The sequence below is a fragment of the Vipera ursinii genome (genome assembly GCF_947247035.1).
Source record: "Vipera ursinii genome assembly, chromosome: 1".
NCBI classification, from domain to species: Eukaryota; Metazoa; Chordata; class Lepidosauria; order Squamata; family Viperidae; genus Vipera; species Vipera ursinii.
In genome coordinates, this window is record NC_139512.1 from 345426200 (window position 1) to 345439925 (window position 13726).

A 13726-nucleotide genomic window follows, 5' to 3' on the forward strand; every position below is an offset into this window, starting at 1 on the left:
ATCTCTGAACACACTCACCCACCTTGTTATACTCTATACCCATATGAACTGTATACATAGCAGATTTATCTTCCACCTTTTATACGCATGATGCATTTGCTCTGCCATAACCTTTTTTACACCCCACATTCATTGGTTAATGATGCAGTTCTAAATGTAAAACTCCTAAGCTATGTTGTCGGCAGGTCAGGAGGGAACTGTAAAACTGCAACCAGACTTTGGTCTACACAATGTAGTGAGGCAAACATGCACACAACCTTTGTCGTACGCAGGCATGCAAAACAAGAACTGTTTGGAGATGTAAAGTCTGCAGGAGGGACATTGCAGAACAAATGACAACTCTGAATATATTTTTTTCTGTTTTGCTTTTAAAAACCCCTAACCAGAGGCTCATGGGGGAAAGGGAGGTATTGTACTAAGTTAGGAGACGCAAAGTTTAAAAAGAGTGACTGGCCAGGCAGAAAAAAATTATCCAGAAGCCTGGCTTCTTCTCATTTGAAAATCCACAGCCTTCCTTTGTTATTCTTGCTACAGTTCAGGCGGCGGCCATTTTGAGAGCTAAGCGGCAGCGTGCAAAGGCTGCAGTGAAAACACACTGGGCTACCCCGGGATGAGAGAATGAGCAGATCTCACACCATGATGATTTGAAACATGCCTTGTGGCTTTCTAATAATGTGCCAAAGCTGTCTCAGTGGTGTGCCGCGAGGCCTCCTATTCCATCTTCTTGAATGAACTAGGCCCAGCAGGATTCGACTAATGTAGGCAGCCCCTCTGCTCTGCTGCAGGAGATCTGACTCCGAGATGGCAATCGAAGCTTGATTTGCCAACACATTTCCAATGATTAAAATGTAATTAGCACAACAGAGGCCCTCCTCCCTGGCTAATTTTAATACATGCTGTGACAGGCAGGCGGCCGCTAGTGCCGAGCCCCAGCAGCAGATGGAAGCAAATGCAGCGGGAGAAGAAAACCATTTTGTGATGTGGCTGTTCTCATCAGGAAGCCATCAGGATGCTCAGCTTCTCAGGAAGGCCCTTGATGGCAGCTTGTCAAATTGGCTCTGTCAGATCTGGCTGTGGAGACGGCAGCTTACTTTGAGATGCCCTCAGAGGGCAGCCCTGCTCCAGGTTTAACCCCTTCCTTTCTTTGGATGGCATATGTCAAATCGTTGTTTTTGGGTTTTTTTGGAAAAGTGATAATCTCAGTCTATATCACACTGAAAATATAGAGGGATGATGCCTTCTGAGTAAGGCCCATAACCCTCTTAATCAAAAACACAAAAAGAAGCAAAGACCTTTTCCTTAAGGGAAGGGGAAATGTTCCATCTATTCTATGCTTGATTCTTTCATTTTTCATGAATGAAGGCAAATATACATCTCCCAGGATAATGTTGCAGGAGTCCAAAAGCTTGGGTGGCTAAAAACTCTGGTGCCCAGTGACCAACTCAGATTGGATATTTTAGATCAATGTTTCTCAGACTTGTTAGCTTGAAGATGTGTGGACTTCAATTCCCAGAATTCCACAGCCAGTCGTTCTGGTGGAGGAATTCTGGGAGTTGAAGTCTACGCATCTTCAAGCTGCCAAGTTGAGAAATGCTGTTTTAGCTCATTCAATTTGGCTTCCCACAAGGTATCTTCTTGTCTATGGAGATCCTCAATCATCCAGATCATGGTGGTCCCAAGTTGCTTTTCCAAAAGGCAGCTGGACATGAATAGAATAGAATAGAATAGAATAGAATAGAATAGAATAGAATAGAATAGAATAGAATAGAATAGAATAGAATAGAATAGAATAGAGCTGGAAGGAACCTTGGAGGTCTTCTAGTCCAGCCCCCTGCTGAAGCAGGAGAATCTATACTATCTCACACAAATGACTGTCTATGCTCATCTTAAAAATCTCCAGTGATGGAGCACCTACAATTTCTGGGGACAAGCTATTCCACTGGTTAATTGTCCTCACTGTCAGGAAGTTTCTTCTTAATTCCAGGTTGCCTCTCTCTTTGATCAGTTTCCAACCATTGCTTCTTGTCCTGCCCTCTGGTGCTTTGGTGAATAACGTGACCCCATCTTCTTTGTGGCAGCCCCTCAAATATTGGAAGATTGCTATCATGTCTCCCCTATTTCTTCTTTTCTTTAGACTAGCCAAACCCAAGTCCTGCAACCATTCTCCAGGACTTTGATCATCTTAGCTGCTCTTCTCTGAATTTTTTCCAAACTCTCAACATCTTTTTTCTGATATGGTGATCAAAATTGGCTATAGTATTCCAGCTGTGGTCTTACTAGGGTTTTACAAAGTGGTACTAATACTTTGCATGTTCTTGATTCTATGCCTCTGTTTATACAACCCAGGATTGGATTAGCTTTTTTGGCTGCTGCTGTACACTGCTGGCTCATGGTCAAGTGATCGTCCACTAGGACTCCAATGTTCCTCTCACAGTTACTGTTTTTAAGCCAGGTCTTCTCCAATCTGTACTTGTACCTTTGATTTTTCCTACCTAAATGTAAAAGTTTGCTTTTTTTCCACATTGAAACTCATTTTTTGGATAGGGCCCATTGTTCAAGTTTGTCAAGATCTTTTTGGATCCTGAGTTTGTCTTCTGGGGTGTTGGCTACTCCTGCCAGTTTGGTGTCATCTGCAAATGTGATGAGTTCCCCTTCAATTCCCTCATCTAAGTCCTTGATGAAGATATTGAAGAGTACTGGGCCTAAGACGGAACCTTGTGGTACTGCTTACTTCTAATAATAATAATAATAATATAAATTTGGAAGGGACCTTGGAGGTCATCTAGTCCAACCCCCTGCTCAGGCAGGAAACCCTATACCATTTCAGGCAAATGGCTGTCCAGTCTCTTCTTAAAAACCTCCAGTGTTGGAGCATTCACCACCTCTGGAGGCAGGTTGTTCCACTGGTTAATTGTTCTCTCCATGTGGATATAGTCCCGTTGAGGATTACTCGTTGAGTATAGTTTGCCAGCCAGCTACAGATCCATCTGGGGGTGATGTTGTCTATTCCATCTTTTTCTAGCTTACCAAGGAGTAGATTGTGGTCTACTTTATCAAATGCCTTACTGAAGTCTAAGTATACTACATCCACAGCATTTTGCTGGTCTATTAGTTTAGTCACTTTATCGAAGAATGAAATAAGATTGGTTTGACGTGATCTGTTTTTAACAAACCCTTGCTGGCTACTAGTTATAACTTTCTTTGCTTCTAGTTGTTTGCAGAAAACCTTGTTTTTTATTATCTTTTCTAGGATCTTCGCAGGTATTGATGTTAAACTGATTGGTCTGTAGGTCCATTTTTCCCCCCTTTCTTGAAGAAGGGAACCACATCACCCCTTTTCCAATCCTCAGGTACTTCCCTGTTGCTCCAGGATTTTTGAAAGATGTGGTGCAGTGGTTCTGAGATAACATCTGCCAGCTCCTTCAGAACTCTGGGATGGGTTTTGTCCCACCATGTTTCTGTAATGCGAACTATGTTATACCCTCCCTCGTGTACTTTCTTCTTCTTCTTCTTCTTCTTCTTCTTCTTCTTCTTCTTCTTCTTCTTCTTCTTCTTCTTCTTCTTCTTCTTCTTCTTCTTCTTCTTCTTCTTCTTCTTCTTCTTCTTCTTCTTCTTCTTCTTCTTCTTTGAAAACATTTTGATTCTCCTCCAAGAAGAACTGAAGAAGCTTCTTGGATGAGAAGTGAAGTATTTCCAAAGAAAGAAAAGGGGGGAGGGGAGAAACCCAAAGAAAGTCTAATTGCCTTTTGGAAAAGCACCTGCGGGACTTCTATGCAGTTCTGATTCTGGTTTTGTTGAAGTACTGTTGACATGAGCTTCTGCTCCTGTGGGATGATTTGGACTCAGGAAGCAGGAATTGCTGCAAATCCCAAGTAGCCTTCATTGTGAGATTTAAATGCTCACCAGGGATTATCAGCATGTGGTCCTTGGGAAACTTAAAACCTAAGGATGATCACGTGGAGAAACTATTATCCTTCAGCTGGTACGGGATGCTAGAGACACATTAAAATATTTCAGATAATAAGGAAATTGTCCCCAACTTTGGAATAAGGATTTCTCCAACTTTGAAAGGAGGGTGGGCTTCTTCTGCAATATTTTTGTTTTACCAGATAATTTTTAGCTATAAGGAAAGAGAAAATTCTTGTTTCACCTTAAGCCAGCTGAGTAATTTTGGGCCACTCACTCTCTTTCAGCCAAAACCAGTTCATAGGTGTTGTTGTTGTGTAGAAAATAGGAGAAGGAAGGAGTATTAGATATGTTTGTTACCCTGAGTTATTTATAAAAAACAATAAAGGAGGGATATCAATAAACAAAATAAAATTAAAATCACATCTGCAAATTGACTCTTCCCGCTCTGGGGATATCCTGTCACTACAAGTAGTCCTCAAGCTATGGTCACAATTGAGATTGGAACTTCTGTTGTTAAGGGAGGCCATCATTAAATGAATTGTGCCCAATTTTACAACCTTTTATGGCACAATCGTTAAGTGAATCACTGTGGTTATTAAGTGAATCACGGGCTGTTAAGCGAATCTGGATTCCCCCACTGACTTTGCTTGTCAGAAGCTGGCTGGGAAGGTCAGAATAAGAACTTTAGGTGACCCCAGGATGCTGTAGCTATCATAAATATCCCATTGATACATGACAATGCGAATGCTATGGTGGTCATAACTGCAAGGATATAAGTCAGGTGTCCCCAACCCCAGGTCCATGGACCATTACCAGGCCACGGCATGCCAGCAACCGGTCTGCACAAACAAGTAAAGCCCCATCGGCAGGATACAGGCAGCACACAAAACCATGCACTCTCCGGTCCATGGAAAAACCTCTCTCCACAGAACCGGTCCCTGGTGCCCAAAAGGTTGGGGACCTCCGATATAAGTAACTTTTTGCAATACTGTTGTACGTTTGAGTGGTCGTTAACCAAATGGTCATAATTTGAGGACTACCTGTATCTATTCCCTTGGCATTTTAAAAATGGATTTTTAAAAATGTATAGCTAACCTAGTTACAAAAAAAAAAGGTTTTCATCTTGATCTAGAGAAACAGCATGGGATAAAAAAAATGGTGTTCTTTGATAGCACATCTTTGCAGGAACAGGGTCACTGATGGAATCATGGGCACTTAAGGTGGATGCGCATCAAAGTAAATTTTTAAAACATGCATTTTTAAAGTCCTCAAAAGAAAAAAGAGAATAGGCCTACCATATACTTACTCCCACATCACAAATCTTAAATAAATTTGGGTTGGATATAAATATGTGTAGACAGAGTGATTTAATATAATGCAATGGATGGGTTTTAGATGTCCATTTTCATTTGTCTGATTTCCACTGTAATAACGCAAGTAAACAACTCAATTGTCAGACCCGATCCTATAAAATCTATTTTTCCCACCCACTGCCTTCCTGCTTTATAATTCATTACTTATGTTGTTGTGATCTATTTTGTTGTTTATTATTTATGGCAGCCTTTATCATCTGGGGATGATGTATAATTTAAATTGCAGGACCACAAAGAAAGCTAGGATTGTTATAAATCTAACAGTACTAAATGGTCAATTGGTGTGCAAAACAGTTTTCCAAGAAGCCCTATTTCTACAGATTCCATTGCATGAATACACGTCTAATTACTTGTTGGGAGCCTGGCATTTAAAAAAAAAACAAAAGCATGGAACTTTTAAAGCAGATAAGCAGGAATATCTGCACAGTTGGGTAAAACGAGGCAAGATGTCAGTCATGTTCTTCCCCCTTTGATCTTGCCTTTCTGATTGCCATTTTGATTTTAAAAAACAAACAAACAAAAAACCTACAGTTAGTCCTCTGCAGCCTACCTGAAAAAGAGGATTTGCAGCCCAAATCTGAAGTTGCAGTGAGTTCCCCTCCTCCACAGTCATGAGATTGCACTTCAGACACTAAGCAATACAACTTTATTTATGGCTGTTTGAAGCATCCATTTATGGCTGTTTGAAGTGCCCCGTGGTCATGTCTTGTGATAGTTTTGCCAAAAAGCAGCACGTCTGGTTTTTTGCAGAGCTATACAACAACAACTAATAACAACAACTTTATTGATTAGCCCTTGGGCCATATCAAAGTGCAAAGTTCCAGCAACAAACCGTCACCAAAACTTGACAGAGCTATACTATAGTGAACAACGGCTTTGCTTAATGACTCTGGTGTTTACTTAATGACCACCACAAAAGTAATAATAATAAAGTTAGGCCAGTCACACGATTGACCCTTTTTTATGATGCTTATAACTTACGATCTTAATGGGCAGGCTCCTTACAGTCATAACCAGGGCTTTTTTTCTCATAGAACGCTCAGAATGGAGTTCCAGCACCTTTTTTGGATGGAACCTTGTAGGATAGGCAAGGCGGGTTGTATGACATGTGTGAGTTCCGGGCACCTTTTTCTTTTACAAAAAAAGCACTGGTCATAACTAAAGAACTATCTTTACATTTTGTGGACAGCCTGTATTCTGAAAAATAGACATGTGGTTCTCCAAGAATTCATTCAAAGTGCTGCATATGCTTCTGTGTCATTTCACATCACCTTTTCTTTCAGCAAATCATTTCCCCCCCCAAAAAAAGACTTGATCTCATGCATGAGTCCTCAACATATAGTATTATGCAAAGCCTGTTTCTCTGCAATTTTATTTTTCATGCAACTATAATAACTTCTTTTTGCTGGCCAATGTTTGACATAAAATGCCTTTTCTTTTCTCTTTTCTTTTTTCTTTTTCTGTTCATGTTTTCCTAAACATAAGTAGTCCTAACATTTTGTGCTTTTCTTTCTCTTACTTCCTTGGTCTTTTTCTTTTTCGAATATACACTGATCCATTTTGGTGAATTTTCCAGCTAAGTAAATAGACATCAATCATATCTGTGGACTTTATTTTCAGAAGATAAAAGTCTGGATGAATGTGTGTGTGTGTGTGTGTGTGTGTGTGTGTGTGTGAATTTCCTAATGTAAAGAGAAGTTCAATACAGGCACTCTTCGACTTACGACCACAACTGAGTGCGAAATTTCTGTTGCTAAGTGAGCCATTTGTTAAGTGAGTTTTGCCCCATTTCACAACCTTTCTTGCCATGGTTGTTAAATGAATCACGGAAGTTGTTGAGTTAGTAACATGGTTGTTAAATGAATCTGGCTTTCCCACTGACTTTGCTTGTCAAAAGCTGATCACATGACTCTAGGACAGGGGTAGGCAACCTTGGCTCTTTTATGACTCGTGAACTTCAACTCCCAGAATTCTTGAGCCAGCCATGCTGAGGAGAGAGGGAGAGGTTTCCATGCTGAGCCATGCTGGCTCAGGAATTCTGGGAGTTGAAGTCCACGAGTCATCAAAGAGCCAAGGTGGCCAACCCCTGCGGACACAACCATCATAAATATGAGTCAGTTGCCAAATGTTTGAATTTTAACCACCTGACCATGGAGATACTGCAATGGTTGTAAGTTTGAAAACTGGTCATAAGTCACTTTTTTCACTACTGTTGCAACTTTGTGGGATCTTCTTTCATTGGATGTCCATGGAGGTTCTCAGTCATCCAGGTTGAGGTTGTCCCAAAGGTGCCTTTACAAAAGGCAACTGGATTTTCTTTGTTTTTCCCTGAAGATGTTTCCCTTCTCATCCAAGAACTGAAGAAGCTTCTGGATGAGAAGCGAAGCATCCTCAAAGAAAAACAAAGAGAGTCCAGTTGTCTTTTGAAAAGCAGCTTTGGGACTTTCATTGGGTGTATTCACTCAAAAGCTAGACTGCATGGGACAGAAGGGCTATATTCTATGGTCATTTCCACTCTAGGATACTGTGTAATGCAAACTGCCTAGGTGGACCCACAAATATTCTGTAAAAAGAATCCTGCTTTCTGTTTGAAACCAATTTTTATGAAAGGTCAACTCTCAGAAGGCTTAATCAAATGCCATACCTGGAATTGGTTGATTGATTGACTGGTACATTTTGTAAGGCTGCCCATGTCAAAGCAATGGCTCTGGATGGCATACAAAGTAAAATCTACAATAATTGCACCAACAACCCAGAAAACAAATGTCCAAGGTCACAAAATAATTCCCAACTTAGGGTAGAAAAAGCCAACAACAATAAAAGCAATCAGCCAGCAGAGCTCGTTCAACCTCCTGGTTTATATGTCTGGGAAAATAGCCAAGTCTTTAATGCTAGGCTTGCACAGTGGGGATCATCCAAATCTCCAGAAGGATCCTGTTCAAGAGGGCAGGTCCTGCGACAGGACAGACATGACTGGGTCCAGTAAGATGACATTGCTTGATAGAAGGAACCTGCCCTGTCCTCCCTGGTAAACAGAAATGATCAAAAATAGGCAGTCCTACAAGCAGGGCTTTTTTTCTCATAGAACGCTCAGAACGGAGTTCCGGCACCTTTTTTGGATGGAACCTTGTAGGGTAGGCAAGTGTGAGTTCCGGCACCTTTTTCTTTTACAAAAAAAGCACTGCCTACAAGTAACATGATTCTATGTCATGTAGGGGTTTATAAATAATAACCAGCATCTTGCGTTGCACTCAGAAGTTCACTGGGAGCCAATGAGCATAGAATTGAAGGCCAAGTGTATTACTTCATTCTCGACCAGCTACAGCTGCTGGAGGCTCTTAAAAGTAATTTCAACAAGAGGTGACTAGGTCACGTAAGGTCTCCCAGACAGAAATGGGCACTGTCTTCTGTGTCTTTGTATTTGGTTGAGGAAGGCAGCCTACCCTCTAGTTTTCCCCTGCCAAATTTTTCCCTGCTGTCTATCCAGATTAAAGCCCAACACAAATAACCTTACAAGTGTGTAGACAGAAGAGATGGCTGGAATAAAATCTCTAAATTTCTTCAGGGAAAGGAGGAACTCCAACAGGTTGTCAAGGGCAAGACTTTTAGGAACATTCTTACTGCAAATGCCCCAAGAGGTTAGATGTCTCTTGACTTCACTGAAACTTTATCAAAGCCTAATATGCAAAGGAGGCAAGAAATTCCTGAAGAAAAGTTTGAACAGTGAAAAACAGGGCACTCATACCTGTCCTGGCTATTTTGTAAATTCTGTGTACAAGAACATTGTACTCTATCTGTAATGTATGGGGCTGACTACAGTTACAAGAACTCCAGGAGGCGCTGTGCTGGACAGCTCCAGTAAGGAGCAGTGTTGGTGGGAAAACCAAGTAAACCTATTGGCTGCCAGCCAGGCGGGAAACCAAGGTTTGAGTCTATTGGTTAGCACCCACCTGGACAGGTATAAGAGGACCCAGGTAACCCTATTCCCCCAGTTGTTGTTGTTCCAGCCTGCCATCCAATAAAGATTCCGTTGCAGCCATCGCCTATGCGTCTCATTGCTCCGCGACTTAACACTATCTATGTGCATTTCTCCAAAATATCCTTCGCCTTTGAAAAGGAATTCTAAAGCAGATCTGTGGTATTAAACTGAAATATGCATTGGTAGAAAAATATATATATGGAAGAACTCATCTGGTTTGCCCATGTTATGTTTCTGAGCAAAATCTCTTTTGATTGTCTGGTTGCCAGTTGTCCTTCCCATTTTCCCTTTTAACATCAATGGCTCAACTCAATATTCTCCCCTTGTAGACCACACATTTCATGCGGCTGTTGTGTGCATAGCAGCACATGCATGCAACATAAGAATCATATGGATGAGATACATCAGCTTCCCATTCCCGTTGTATTTGAAGTGGCTGAACTATCACTCTGATGGTTTTCCTCAGCAATTTTGATCATCATAAAAGTCTTCCCCATTTGGAGATTCACAAAAGCCAGTTCCAGTGTTTCCAATGTAAATGCCAGATGAGGTTTTTGATACATCTACTATAGATGGATAGGAGCTGCTTCCGTTAATAGGGCTGCTAGGGAAAGCTGTTAGAGTGTTCCAAAGCTTCCAGTCAAGGCAATTACATCTTCCCCCCAGAGAGCTATTGTAACAACTACTTCAACTTTCCACACCTTTTATTTCTAACAAGTGTGGCAATGTGGTCATCAACCCTTGGGTAGCAATATGAGATGAGCCAACCTCCAGATAGGAGTAAACAGGAACCTTAAGTTGGAGAATTCCTTTAGATTGGCAATTATATCTTTTTTCATTCCCTTCATGTCCTTTTTTGACAAATAGACAACTGCTTCTTGGGTAATTGCTTACTAGAAGTGTGTAAAGATAGAGAACAGATAGAGAAGAAATATATAAAGTCTGGACTAAAGTTGTCAAAATTCATGCTAGATATAATAGGATATCTTGACTCTCAGACACAATGCTATATTGGGGGAGTTGCTTCTGTACAGAAATACAATACCTGCAACATTTTTTTTATTTAATGCAGATTAAAACAAATCCATATCCATATAGAAGATCTGCCTACATGATCAACGCTCCATGCTCCCAGTTTGAATCATCAACTTTCTCTCCTGACTTTCCAAATCCAGGCATATTTGGCCATTCTCTTCATTGCCTTCTTGTTATCATTTTGGGAGGAGTCAGCTCCCCACTACTCCCTTGTGGGGTGCCTTGGGGCTTGATGTTCTCAACCCTCCTGTTTATTGTCTTTTTGAAACTGCTGGGAGAGGTCATCTGTTGTTTGGGGTCCGATATCATGAATCCACTGAATCTGTTGATGCTGTCAAAGTCCTGATTCTGTATCTGGAGATTCTTTAGGTATTAATGGGGAGAATTAGATTTAGGCTCAATCTGAACAAGACTTAGTAGCACCTTGGATCTCATAATATTTCATTTTGGTTCCTGGATGGGGTTGCATTTTCCCATTCAAGAGTGGCATGCAATTTGGAGGTCTACCTGGATTTGCAATATCTGCTCAAGGAGCAATTGGCACCTCTGACCGGGGGATCTTTATACAGATTCATCCGGTGTGTCAGTTCTTCCCATTCCTAGAGTTAGAAGTCCTTCAAACTGTTGCTCAACTCATTACCTTTTGACAGAACTACTGCACTGCATAAGCAATGTGGGATTTGTGTGTCACATTATCCTCATGTATCATCCCTGTTTCTGGGGCTGCATTGATTGCCACATGATTTTTGGGTACAATTCAAGACACTAGTTATTACCTATAAAACATAGGGGTGTCCAACCTTCCCCTTCATGGATTACTGCCTTGTCGTGGTGAAGGGGCTTGCGTAATTCAATGAAGCTTTAGGCTATGCCATGCAGGGCCACTCAAGACGGACAGGTCATACCAGAGAGTTCTAACAAAACGTGATCCACTGGAGAAGGAAATGGCAACCCACTCCAGTATCTTTGCCATGAAAACCCTATGGACAGTACCAAAAGGCAAAACAATATGACACTGGAAGGTGAGTCCCTCAGGTTGGAAGGCGTCCAATATTCTACTAGGGAAGAGCAAAGGGCTAGTACTAGTAGCACCAGAAAGAATGAAGCAACTGGGCCAAAGCCAAAAGGATGCTCAGCTGTGAATGTATCTGGTGGTGAAAGGAAAGTCCGATGCTGTAAAGATTTTTTCTCCATAGGAACCTGGAATGTAAGATCCATGAATTAAGGCAAGCTAGACGTGGTCAAACAAGAGATGACAAGACTGAACATTGACATCTTAGGAATCAGCGAACTAAAATGGACAGGAATGGGTGAATTTAATTCAAATTACTATCAGGTATACTACTGCAGGCAAGAATCCCTCAGAAGAAATGGAGTAGCCTTCATAGTCAATAAAAGAGTAGGAAAAGCAATACTGGGATACAATACCCAAAATGACAGAATGATCTTAGTTTGAATCCAAGGCAACCCATTCAATATCACAGTAGTCCAAGTCTATGCCCCAACCACCAGTGCTGAAGAGGATGAAAGTTGACCGGTTCTATGAAGCCTTACATCACCTTATAGAACTAACACCAAAAAATGATGTCCTTATCATCATGGGGGATTGGAATGCTAAAGTAGGAAGCCAAAAGATAACCAGAATAACAGGCAAGTTTGGCCTTGGAGTACAAAATGAAGCAGGACACAGGCTGACAGAATTTTGTCAAGAGAATACGATGGTCATAGCAAACACTCTTTTTCAACAACCCAAGAGACGGCTGTACACATGGACATCACCAGACAGTCAACACAGAAATCAAATTGCCTATGTGCTCTGCAGCCAAAGATGGAGAAGCTCTGTACAGTCAGTAAAAACAAGACCAGGAGCTGACTGTGGCTCAGACCATAAGCTGAGAATGTTCAAACTATCGCACCATTGCACTCATTTCACATGCTAGTAAAGTTATGCTTAAAATCCTACAAGCTAGACTACAGCAGTATGTGGATCGAGAACTACCAGAAGTATAGGTAGGATTTTGAAGAGGCAGAGGAACTAGAGATCAAATTGCCAACATACGCTGAATCATGGAGAAAGCTAGGGAGTTCCAGAAAAAACATCTATTTCTGCTTCATTGACAATGCTAAAGCATTTGATTGTGTGGATCACAACAAACTGTGGCAAGTTCTTAAAGAGATGGGAGTACCAGACCATCTTATTTGTCTCTTGAGAAACCTATATATGGGTCAAGAAGCAACAGTGAGAACTGGACACGGAACCACTGACTGGTTCAAAATTGGGAAAGGAGTCCGGCAAGGCTGTATACTATCACCCAGCCTGTTTAACTTATATGCAGAGCACATCATGAGAAAGGCAGGGCTAGATGAATGAAAAGTTGGAATTAATATTGCCGGGAGAAATATGCAGAAATATGCAGAAATATGCAGATGATACCACTCTAATGGCAGAAAGCGAAGAGAAACTAAAGAGCCTCTTGTTGCGAGTGAAGAAGGAGAGTGCAAAAGTTGGGTTGAAACTTAACATTAAGAAAACCAAGATCATGGCATCCGGCCCTCTCAATTCCTGGCAAATAGATGGGGAAGAAATGGATTTTATTTTCCTGGGCTCCAAGATCACTGCAGATGGGGACTGCAGCCAAGAAATTAAAAGACGCTTGGAGGAAATCCATGGCAAATCTAGACAGCACACTAAAAAGCAGAGACGTCACGCTGCCAACAAAAGTGCGTATAGTCAAGGCTATGGTCTTCCCAGTTGCAATGTATGGCTGTGAAAGTTGGATCATAAGAAAGGCTGAGCACCAAAGAAGTGAAGCCTTGGACTGCAAGGCGATCAAACCGGTCAGTCCTAGAGTACAGTAGATCAACCCTGACTGCTCTTTAGAAGGCCAGATTCTGAAGTTGAAACTCAAATACTTTGGCCACCTAATGAGAAGGAAGGACTCACTGGAGAAGAGCCTAATGCTGGGAAAGGTTGAGGGCAATAGAAGAAGGGGACGACAGAGAATGAGGTGGCTAATCGAGTCACTGAAGCAGTAGGCGTGAGCTTAAATGGACTCCAGAAGATGGTAGAGGACAGGAAGGCCTGGAGGAATATTGTCCATGGGGTCATGATGGGTCAGACACGACTTCACAATTAATAACAACAGTCCAACCTTGGCAACTTTAAGACTTGTGGGTTTCAATTCCCAGAATTTTCCACCCAGTCATGATGTCCACTAGTCTTAAAGTTGCCAAAGTTGGACACCCTGGACATAGATCCTGGCTATTTGAGGGACTGTCTATCTCCAGTTTCTACTTTTCTAATGAGATTAAGGAGATTGGATAAATTCCAAATCCCTTAAATGAAAAAGTGCCCACTATTATGACTAACCATGTTTTCTCTGTTGGGTTCCTTGCCCTTTGAAACAGAATCCCTCCCCTCAGAGATTCA